The sequence below is a fragment of the Triturus cristatus genome, chromosome 2_1, assembly GCF_964204655.1.
Source record: "Triturus cristatus chromosome 2_1, aTriCri1.1, whole genome shotgun sequence".
In the NCBI taxonomy this organism is placed as follows: domain Eukaryota; kingdom Metazoa; phylum Chordata; class Amphibia; order Caudata; family Salamandridae; genus Triturus; species Triturus cristatus.
The window spans coordinates 132,772,784-132,785,543 of NC_140581.1; positions in this window are offsets into that span (position 1 = coordinate 132,772,784).

The following is a 12,760-nucleotide window of genomic DNA, read 5'->3' on the forward strand; positions in this document are numbered from 1 at the left end:
TGAGTGTTCTGTTGAGCTGCCACTCCCCTCCCACCTGCCTAGCATTGTCAGATGACTGTCCCTGCCACCTCCACACTGCCTGTCCACATGCCATGCCCCTATCCCCTTCCTCCTGTCCTCCATGGTCCATTTTACTGCCACACCCTTCTGAACTCCCTGATCTGTTGTGCTGCAACTGCTCCTCCTGCCTGCCCCGTGCGGTCTGTTGTGAGGCCCCTACCCCTGAACTCTCTTGTCTGTGCCCAGGTCCTGACCCTCCCTTCTATCCTCCATGGTCCTTTGTGCATGCCCCTGCACCCTCCTTCTTGCCCATCATAGCCATTGTGCTGCCACTAACCCTCCCGCTTTCCATGCATGGCCTTCTGTGCTGCCATGGCCCCTCCCACCTTCCCTGTGTGGTCAGCTAGCTGCCCCTGACCCCCTCCCACCTTCCCTCCATGGTCTGTGTGTATGCCACCGTAGTCTCAATGTTGCTCTCCATGGTGTGTCTTGTTTCTAGTGCCCATCCTGCCTGACCTCCATGTTCATCTTGCTGGTCCTGCCCTGCCACCTTGCCCCCAGCCCTCTGTTTCCATGTGCAGACTAAGGGTGGGCACTACGCAAGCTTCGCGTAGCACTTCGCGAACTGCGTAGTAACATGTTCGCACTGTGCAAGATGTTGTTTTCAATGATTGCACAGTGCGGACAAGCAACTGGCACTTTGCAATCATTGAAAATGGCATCTTGCACAGTGCGAGATGTAGTGTTTTGCTGCTCGAGGAGATTTTTACTCGAGCGGCAGCTTTCTCAATGCGAACTGGTAGTTTCTCATCGCGAGCGGTCGCGAGCATACAAGACCCCTCGCAATGAGAAACCTGACCTCCTCGCGTTGGGAATCTCGCCGGGAGGTTTATTTTCCTTGTTCGCGATCGCCAACTTGATGTTGCTGATTGCGAACAAGGAAAAAGTCTCGCCGGGATGTCATTTTGCTTGCTCGCGGTCGCCAACTTGACATTGAGGACCGCGAGCAAGCAAAAAATGACCGCAGCACTACGCAAGACTACGCTACGCGTGTTCGCACTGTGCTACGTGCAATTCGCGTAGGGCGAAGTAGCGCGAACTTCGCAAACTTCGCGAGCGTAGCGTAGTGCTTTGCCCAGGCCTAGTGCAGACCCCCTATTCCCTCCCTTCTGGCTTGTCTGTTCCATTGTAATGCCCCTGATCCGTCCCTCCTGCCCTTTATGGTCTGTTATGCTGCAGCTTTCTCTCCTTTCTGTCCATTATGGTCAGCTAGCTACCATTGCCTCTTTCCCATCTGTTCTCTGTTGTCCATGTGCATGGTCCTGTCCCCTCCCTATTGCTTTCTATGGATTGTTGTGCTGCACTCCCGTCCCGCATGTGCTGTGTGGTGTATTGTGCTGCTGCAAACTCTGATGCCTGCCCTGTAGGGTCAAGTTGGTGCACCTCTCCATGTCCCTCCTGTCCTCTGTTATCCGAGTCCATGTCCCTACCCCAATTCCACCTGCCTACCATGATTCAATGTACCATACTTGCGAACATTTTGAACTTGGTAAGAGGGAGATTTTGAATAAAAACTGGGGTATTGATTTTCCCCTTTGAGTTACATTGAATAAGAGGAGATTGTAGACAGGAGACAGATCAAATAAAGCCCATTTGAGCTTAAAAACATTGGACGTTTCCTGGCTGAAACGTGTCTGTTGGCATGTATGGTTGTACTACCCCTGCCTCTTCCTTCTGCCCACAATGGTCTATTATATTGCCACAGCCTCTCTTGCCAGTTCTGTATTGTTGGTTTGTTGCCCCTGCCCCCCTTTCCACTGCCCTCCATAGTCTGTTGTGCTGCCACTGCCCTTCCTGCCTGCCCAGTGTGATCAAATTGTTGCCTCTGCACTCTCCTAACTGTCTTCAATTTTCAGAGTCCATGCCCCTTGGCCTCTGCCTCTCAACAGAATCCCAATGAACAACTAGATTGCTAACATTCTATATTTATTACAAAAGTGTGGAACGCCTGACGTCATCTTGATGTAATCAAAACTGTAATACCTAGAGTATTTCCTTTAGAAATTACATATATGGGAGGGTCTTATTTGCATCAAAATTATGGTTAGTGCTCTAAAAAACTAAAATGATTGTTGATTATACTACACACGGCCGCCGTGCCGCGGGGAGCAGCACCATCCTCTTCACTTTAAGGAAGCCATGGGTTGGAACTGTGTCCGGACCCGATTGCGGCTCGACGAACTGGGGCTAATGAAACTTGCACTCTGCTCTGGGGCCCACGATGGGTGATAAATAGTTTTAATGCAATGGTGAAAAGGAACCTACCAAGGTTTTATTGTCTGGATGAACTACTAATCCCAACATGCACCGCCAGCACTTAGCTGACTCCACGAGGGCGCGGCTTGTAATTAAATAAAGAAAACCAGACAATCCAGTCTCACCTGTGTTTGAACGACCTCTGATGAAAGGCAAGAGCCTAGAAACGCGTCAGGTCTAACTACGGAGCAGCAGCGCAAGGACATGCCCTTAAGAGAAAGCCAATTGGTTCAGTTCGACGAGTGTGCGTTCCCAAAGCTTCGGCAATTTGTTGATTATATATATATATAGTGACTTATTTCAAATTCCAATTGTTACATATCACATGAAATAATCGTTAAAAATTACCTATATTATCAGCAGCTGCCATGGAGGACAAACTATTGTAGTTTTTTGATCTAAACTCATATTTACTTTGAAATGATATAATATGATCGACGATGCAATTAACGTCCAGTATGTTTTCACTTTCTATTATTTTTTGTAAATGTTTTCTTTAAGAGACACTCTGGACATTAAGGGGCATATGTATCAACATCACCATTTGCGATTCTCAAATAGCGATTTTTAAAGAATCGCTATTTGAGAATTGCAAAACGGGATGTATTTAAAAAATTGCAAACTTTTTGCGATTTCTTAAAATTCCTTAATTGCGATTAGCAAATTGCGAAATCGCAATTAAGGAATACCTGCCCATTCATTTCTATGGGCCAGGAGACCCATAGGAATGAATGGGAAGTAATTCTCAAATAGCGAATCGCAATTTGCTAATCGCTATTTGAGAATAATTTCAAAGGTGCAAGGGTGTCATGATGACACCCTGATGCACCCCTGAAATTAGCATGTGTGTGCATATGGCGCACATACATGCCCTAAGGGCATGTATGAGCGCCATGTGGCACTTTGTAAAATTAAAAAAAGTGCTTTTTGAAAGGAAATCGCAAATTACCACCAACTGGAAGTTGGTGGTAATTTGCGATTTCTTAAGGATAATTCGCACAACTTGGGTGCTTTTTACATGTCATTTAAGAAATCGCAATTTGCGATTTCTTAAATGCTTGCGAACAGTTAGGAAATCGCTAAATTAGCGATTCCTTAAATTAGCACTGAAACATGGCTCATACATACCGTTTAGCGATTTTTTATTCGCAAACGCTGTTTTTTGCGATTCGCAGCGTTTGCGAGTAAAAAATCGCTTGATACATATGCCCCTAAGACTCTATGGTCCAGTTGAAAGCTGAGTGCCGAAACGCGTCGACCGTCTTTTTGTGCGTGTTCCTTGATGTGTACCTGTTAATAAACACTAATCGAGTGTTCTCTGTGGTGCCGTGCTTTCCTTTGATGCGACGAACCCCAGGGCTGAGGGTGAAGCGAGAGAAAAGTTTTGTTATATATATATATATATATATATATATATATATATATATATATATATATATATATATTCACTCCGTTCTACTCCTCCAACAGACGTACTCGGACACTCCACGTATGCTTGTGAAACATTTAATTGCAGGAAACAACTTGTTTCAGCTTGCGCCTTGATCACGTTTCAAAGTTACAGCAAAACAGTGACTGGTTTTAACCAGTGTCTAACATAGACATAGGACTACCACCACATCAGTGGGGCATCTTCTTGCAAATTGGCATCCATCATGGAAGTTCTCAATCCATTAATAATATATACAAATTTCATTGCAATTTTCATGAAATCATATGAGTGCAGGGATAAATTGTACCTCTAATTCATGAAATAACATGTGAAAATAATATTTACAGTATTTTTATGAATATTACCCATTTATCCAATTGTTATATTTACATAATGATCGTCGCTAATGCGATAACACTTGGAGCAGGATTCCAGCTTAATAGCAGTTAATATATCAATCAAACTGACAAATGTGTTATTACACTAAAGACAGATTTGCTCAATATAAAAATCATAACTGCCATATCAATACGTAATAACACATGATTCTGACAATGACGCCCTCATGGGCATAGTCACTCCTCATTTTATATACTCATGTAATTAATTGCTGTATTGCGTCTCACCCCAGTGGGCAAATAGTCAAAAATCATGCTACTGCTCAAATCAATTGTCCCATATGAGAAAAACACTTGACTGGAAAACAAGATCAAACTATCCAATTCATTGTAGCGCCAAGAACAACAAGATGCCATTTCATACCTAAAAAATCAAAAAAAGATTAAAATAATTAAAATCACAGAAAGTTTGAACGCCGCGTACTATTTTTACATATGCACATTTCAATCTATCAGGTGAACAGCTAGTTTCTCACTTGAATTTAAGCCATTAGGGGTCATACAATCAAACTCAATAATATATTTTGACTCCAATTTGCGCAGGGATAGTTCCAGATTCCCACCTCTGACACCCATAACAACTGCATCAATCACCACCATTCTCAGAAGATGTTCATTTTGAAAGTGCTCATCATAAAAATGGCGAGCTACTGGGTACTGTCTGTTATTATTTCTGATAGCCCGGACATGCTCCAATACTCACTTCTTTGCACGATGTATTGTGCTGCCCACGTACCACTTATTGCACGGGCAGATCAGTACATATACACAATACATGGAATTGCATGTCAGAGGCTTACGGATCGTAAACTCCCTGTTGGATTTGGGAATAGTCAGTGTACGACAATCCATGCTTTTACGACACGCTTTGCATTTTTTTGCAACATCTAAACCCTGGTTTAATCTGTTTTGTGTTCGTGCCTAGTGACGTCACATGATTATAACTCAAATCATCCCTCAATGATCGACTTTTTCTGAAGGTAATTTGGGGGTTACTCGATATAAATGGTTTAAGATGTGCATCAGTAGATAGCACATGCCAATGCTTGTTGAAGATCTTTCTGATCTCATGAGGCTGTCCCAAAAAAGTGGTCACAAATCTTACAGTCTCCTCATTAGTTTCTTGCCTGTTGGGGTGGAGTAATGCATTTCTAGTAGTAGTGTCTACCCTATTACAGGCTTGTCTGATGCTTAAAGCTTTGTACCCTCGTTTCTTGAACCGGTTACACGTCACTTCCTTCTCTATCTGATATGCTTGTTCTGTGCTGCAATTCCGTTTAGCTCGTAACAGCTCCCCATAGGGGATACTGTCAACGAGATTGCGGGGATGTGAGCTTCTAGCACTCAATATGCTATTCCCTGATGTCTTTTTTCGTAATAGACTTGTTGCCACTGTTTCACCTTGAATTTCCACCAAAACATCCAAACATTTAATGGCTGTATTGCTTATCTGTTCAGTGAACATAAGATTGAATTTGTTCACATTCAATTTACTCACAAAATTCTTAGCTGCCTCAGCACTACCATTCCACACCATAAAGATGTCGTCAATGTACAGCAACCACAGGACTACGTTGTTCTCAAATTCCTCCATTTGCGTGGACACCTGCTCCTCCCACCAGCCCATGAAAAGATTGGCGTAACTGGGGGCGAAGCAGGTGGTGCCCATCGCAGTGCCCTGTGACTGCCTGTACAATGAATCATCGAAGATGAAAAAATTGTTGGTTAGACAAAAATAAATCATGGCAACCAACATCCCCGAGTGATGTAGTAAGGAGATAGACCTAGTTTTACAGCCTGTATTCCAAGATCATGCTGGATGCTGGTGTAGGGACTACATACATCCAAAGTGACAAGAGTATAAGTGGGTTCCCAATAGATGCCATCAATGATAGTTAAAAAATGGGTGGTGTCTTTAAGGTATGCAGGGAGGGCTACCAGAAACGGTCTCAAATAGTGGTCGATAAAATGTGAGGCATTTTCAAGCAGGGATCCCGTTGAAGAAACTATGGGTCTCCCCGGAGGGTTTACCGTGTTTTTGTGGAGTTTAGGTAATGCATTGAGAATGGGGGTCCATGGGTGTGCACATTTTAGGAAGTTGTATTCCTCCCACTCAAGTAAAACTTTCTCTCCCCACTCCATCAACAAGGTCCTAAACTTCTTATTGGACTCACCAATCTCAGCAAAGTTGGAGATGTTATAGCATGTGGTGTCACTCAATTGTCTGACACCCCCAGTTAGATATTTCTCTCTATCTAGCACCACCATATTCCCACCATTGTTTGATTGGCGTATCACAATTTGGTTATTATTCTTTAATTTACCCACTGCCTTCATCTGGTCAAAAGAAAGATTCTTTCTATTGACCGGAATTTTCTTATGTCTCAGTTTCTTAAGATCAGACAACACTCCTTTTTCAAAAACTTCTACTGCCTCACATACAATATTGGTCAAAAATCTGGATTTGGGCTTGAAACTACTGGTTGGATTTACCCCTAAATCAATTTCACAATTAACTAACATTTCTTCTCTCACTAAATCATTCCCTTCCAAGGAAGATAAGGCATGGTGAGTTTCAATATCATCAATATTGAGATTGCTAACTGCATCTGATTCCCTTGCAGTCACATTACTGTTAGGATGTGTTTCAAGCCATTTTTTCAACTTTAATTTTCTTGAAAAATAAAACAAATCAATTCTTGTCTGTGTATAATTGAGGTTCATAGATGGGCAAAAGGACAGACCTTATGCGAGGACCTCCATTTCCTGAGCGGAAAGAGTTCTTTGAGAAAGATTGATCACTGTCATATTTTGGTCTTGATGCCCCTTGTCATCATTCCCATGGGCAATTTCTCTTCGTTTCTTCCTCCTGTTTTTGGCTTGTTTATTCCTTTTCCTCTTCCTCGTCTGCCTCGTCCCCTTTCCCTCTGGCCCCCTTGTTGCTGGTAAAACTCTGTCCGATCTTGATTCATTACTTGGAATTGTAATAAAAAATTACTCTTCCTTTTCTGTGGATCCGAACTTGGTTCTTGATTAGGACCCACTATGGAAATATCTGGGAGACTCCCATCTGATACTTCACTTTCACTTATTTCCACCACCGTTTGTTTCATTGTACTCGATGTAATTACTGAGCCAGTTTTCTTGTCAAATAGATGTTCATATTTGTGGTGAAATGTAAGTGTCCAGCCAGCCTGATAATCTTTAAAGTCTCATAAATATGTACACTGTTTTTTCATGGTTATTTCCTTCTCCAATTTGGCCATTCGGATATTAGGTTGTTTAACAAATTCGTCTAGTACCTCTTTGGATACCAGTTGGCCCAATTCCTCTAGGATTGCATCAATCTGTGCCAATAACTTGATTCTATCCTTGAGGGCGTATTTCACCAAGATGCGCATCATAGTTGTAGAGCAGGCTGCTGTATTATTGGACTACTCATCTAGCATCTCGGGGTCTGGGACTTCAAAAGTTGGAATCGTGAATATCCTCAGACCCCGAGGTACTCGTCCCACATCGATATATCTCTGGAGTGACTCCGCCTTCCACCATTTGGCCAGTTCTTTTTTATACAATATTTCCAATTGAATATATAATGCCTGTATCTTATTTTCACCATTCATATTTATTGTTTGATTGAAAGAGCTTTCACTAGCACCTCCTTGAATAAAAAATAGTTTTTCCGCGGTTTCTTTTCTTTTTGTGTCTAATGTTGCAGCCATTGTCTCAATCCCTTACTATTGCAGACGTGTGCCAGTAAGGAGGCGTCCCCTCCGTGTGAACAAATGCAATCTTATGTTCACTGAACAGATAAGCAATACATCCATTGAATTTTTTGATGTTTTGGTGGAAATTCAAGGTGAAACAGTGGCAACAAGTCTATTCGAAAAAAGACATCAGGGAATAGCATATTGAGTGCTAGAAGCTCACATCCCCGCAATCTCGTTGACAGTATCCCCTATGGGGAGCTGTTACGAGCTAAACGGAATTGCAGCACAGAACAAGCATATCAGATAGAGAAGGAAGTGATGTGTAACCGGTTCAAGGAACGACGGTACAAAGCTTTAACCATACGACAAGCCTGTAATAGGGTAGACACTACTACTAGAAATGCATTACTCCACCCCAACAGGCAAGAAACTAATGAGGAGACTGTAAGATTTGTGACCACTTTTCCGGGCAAGGATCATGAGATCAGAAAGATCTTCAACAAGCATTTGCATGTGCTATCTACTGATGCACATCTTAAACCGTTTATATCGAGTAACCCCCAAATTACCTTCAGAAAAAGTCGATCATTGAGGGATGATTTGAGTTATAATCATGTGACGTCACTAGGCACAAACACAGAACAGATTAAACCAGGGTTTAGATGTTGCAAAAAATGCAAAGAGTGTCGTAAAAGCATGGATTGTCGTACACTGACTATTCTCATAACCAACAGGGAGTTTACGATCCGTAAGCCTCTGACATGCAATTCCATGTATTGTGTATATGTACTGATTTGCCCGTGCAATAAGTGGTACGTGGGCAGCACAATACATCGTGCAAAGAAGCGAGTATTGGAGCATGTCCGGGCTATCAGGAATAATAACAGACAGTACCCAGTAGCTCGCCATTTTTATGATGAGCACTTTCAAAATGAACATCTTCTGAGAATGGTGGTGATTGATGCAGTTGCTATGGGTGTCAGAGGTGGGAATCAGGAATTATCCCTGTGCAAATTGGAGTCCAAGTATATTATTGAGTTTGATTGTATGACCCCTAATGGCTTGAATTCAAGTGAGGAACTAGCTGTTCACCTGATCGATTGACATGTGCATATGTAAAAATAGTACGCGGCATTCAAACTTTCTGTGATTTTAATTATTTTAATCTTTTTTTGATTTTTTAGGTATGAAATGGCATCTTGTTGTTTTTGGCGCTACAATGAATTGGATAGTTTGATCTTGTTTTCCAGTCAAGTGTTTTTCTCATATGGGACAATTGATTTGAGCAGTAGCATGATTTTTGACTATTTGCCCACTGGGGTGAGACGCAATTCAGCGATTAATTACATCAGTATATAAAATGAGGGGTGACTATGCCCATGAGGGCGTCATTGTCAATATCATGTGTTATTACATATTGATATGGCAGTTATGATTTTTATATTGAGCTAATCTGTCTTTAGTGTAATGATACATTTGTCAGTTTGATTGATATATTGACTGCGATTAAGCTCGAATCCTGCTCCAAGTGTTATCGCATTAGCGAAGATCATTATGTAACCATAACAATTGGATAAACGGGTAATATTCATTTAAATACTGTAAACATTATTTTCACATGTTATTTCATGAATTAGAGGTACAATTCATTCCTACACTCATATGATTTCATGAAAATTGCAATGAAATTTGTATATAATATTAATGGATTGAGAACTTCTAAGATGGATGCCAATTTACAAGAAGATGCCCCACTGATGTGGTGGTAGTCCTATGTCTATGTTAGACACTGGTTAAAACTAGTCACTGTTTTGCTGTAACATTGAAACGTGATCAAGGTGCAAGCTGAAACGTGTTGTTTCCTGCAATTAACAAGCATACGTGGAGTGTCCGAGTACGTCTGCTGGAGTAGCAGAACGGAGTGACTATATTTATCGGGCTTCCGGTAGCCCCAACTCGGACCGCCTGTGAATCAGCCTAACGTATCCCGTTACCGGAGTTAGGTGTAAAATATATATATATATATATATATATATATATATATATATATATATATATATATAAGCACAGAGCTCTGGGTAGTTCCTAGGTTTAAGTGGAGAGCAGCTACTTGAAAGAACACCTTACAACACCGGCATCACTCTGAATCTGTTCACCTCAAATGTCTGTTTTTCTAGCAATTAATGATCCTGAAATATGTGTCAAGGATTGCTTTTATTCATTCATGGTACACTAGGATGGTATTTTAATGTACTTGAAAGGTAAAAGGCTTTTGTCATTTTACAGGTCCGCATTAATTGACAAATCTTCAATACGTTTTCAAATCTAGTTTGTCTCTCACTTCAGCTACAGTCTGGAAAGGGTAATCATTCAAGCAGGGTCAGAGAAAAAGGGGGGGGATCCCAAGACACATTTTCTCCCTGCAATTTACCATAAGGGATTTTAGCTGAACGGAATTACATAAAATTAGGCAGAAAGTTAGATCTCGATCATCCAGAAAGTGTGATTTTTGTAATTTGGTGAAAATCTGATCAGCAGTTTTGGAGTTATTAAAGAAAAAGATGTATGTATATTTAGAGACATGGATCCACGGCGGTGGAACTGCGGATCCACGCGCCAACAGCAATATCATGATTGGCTGGCCGCAACCTGAGATGAAAGTTGTGGCTGCCATTTTGTCAATTGGGACACAGTTACCGGGGGACTCAAGTAGAAATAGGATGTAAGAGGTCAAGATAGAGGTATCCTGACCCAATGGGACTGATTGAGGGATCTGTGAGGGACCCCACATGGAGAGGAAATTGCAAAAAGCTGTTTTTTGTGTGTTTAACGATTTGTGGATCCACAGTGTCACACAGTGTGGCTGCCTGTGTGAAACCACAATGGATCCTTGAATCCAGATCCCGATTTAAAAATTATACACCCACTCACACACTGTCATACCCCCACACAACCACTCACACCCCAACTCACACATCCATACACCCACTCAGACACTCAGCCATACACACATACAGTCACTCACACACCTTCTCACACACCCATACAGTCACTGATACATTTCACAAAGGCACTCAAGCACCAACTCACACAGCCATGTACACACTCATACAGCCACTTACACACCCATTCACAGACCCATACAACCACTTACATAGCCACTCACACACCTATACACACCCACTCTCATACATACAGTCAATCACACACCACTCATAAACCCATCCATCATACTCTCACAACTCCACACAACCACTCACACCCCCACTCACCCACCCATACAGTCACTCACATACCCTCTCACACTCATACATTTTCTGATACATCCACTCAGAAACCCAGAGAACCATTTACATACCCACTCACTGACACACACAGGCACTCACACAGCCATGTATGCAGCATGTGTGGGGTTGGCTGAAGCCATGTGCTGGGGTTGCCTGCATGTGCTGGATTAGCTGCAAGGTCTGACCTGTGGTCAACTGCCCGACGGTGCACAGCCAGGGTTGGGCTTGCTGCATATGGAGGGTGGACAGAATAACTATACCTCGTGCCCTATGGTAACTATAACTTCTGTCCTCGCCATGCTCTGCAAATAACCCTACGTATTACAAAGACTCTTGACATCTTCAATGACATCATTGATATCATAGCAATATTTGCAGTAAAATTATTGATAAGAAAACTGCGCATGGTAGGGGCGCAAGGTATAGTTACCTTAGGGCACGAGTTATAGTTACTTGAGATAACTATAACTGCCAAATTTCTATGGTTTTGTGTGTGCAAAATCTGAACCTAACTATAATGTACCTGTGACCTTTAATTTATTTGTGAATTTTAAAGATTTTTTAAATTTGGCTTCCTAACTATAACGTCCCTGTAACCTTTGCATTTTTCAGTGAATATATATATATATATATCTTTCAGCATCACCATCTTGTCTGATATAATGAACGCACTTTCAGGACTGCAAAAATTCTTCATTTATTGGTATATATCAAAGCAGCTCAGTAGAAGTAGAATGACACAGATGACGGCCATCATAGGTGTGAATAAGCTCCACCTTCATATCTATCTTATCCACAAGATGGATAAAAGAAATTGATAAGGAAAAGAAGCCTTTTTAAACTGTGGATTTCTCACCAATTACAGGGTGTGATGGCAGAATGCGTCTCATTGACTTGACTCAGAAGAACAAGGTAAGACTGCAACAGAAGATCTGGGAAAAGGAGATCACTGCACAACAGCAATTTGTATACTCTTGGAAATCCTTCATATATCTTTGATAGTTGTTATGTGCTAAACAATCTTGCAGGCAGAATGTTTTTTTTCATCAGGAGAGGCAATTTGAAGATCTTTTCACTTGTTCACAAATACGCTCACTTTTAGATATTTAAAAAAGGTTTCATGTGAAAAGTAAACTAACATACATTCACACAAATGTTTATTAATTGCAATTCTCCTGCTTGTATAATCAAATACTTTTATCCTTTTTTTCTTCTTGAAATCTAAAGGTGGAAAGTGGCATATAAAACTCGAAGGTCATGCTGTTTAGCATCATAAAATGCCAAGCCCACACATAATTCCTCATTAGGCAGTTTTCTTTGTGGTGACAACAGTAAAGTGTCTAGTTTCTATTCTTCAGCATGTTCTGCTAATTCCTTTCTTACTAGTTCCAGGTTTTATGTAATTGAAAAGTTGGCAACACTGCTGCTGCCTGACAGTGCGCTTGCCCAAAGTGCCAATCAGCTTCATATTTTCCATGATATAAATATTCAGAATTAATTCAATATTCTTATATTTCTCTTTGGCAAGTACAGTGTAGGGATAGAATGTAGAGAAGTATTTTTAGAGCTGGCAAGCCTCATCTAAGGTCATTGAGCTCAGTACAAGGCTAATGATGA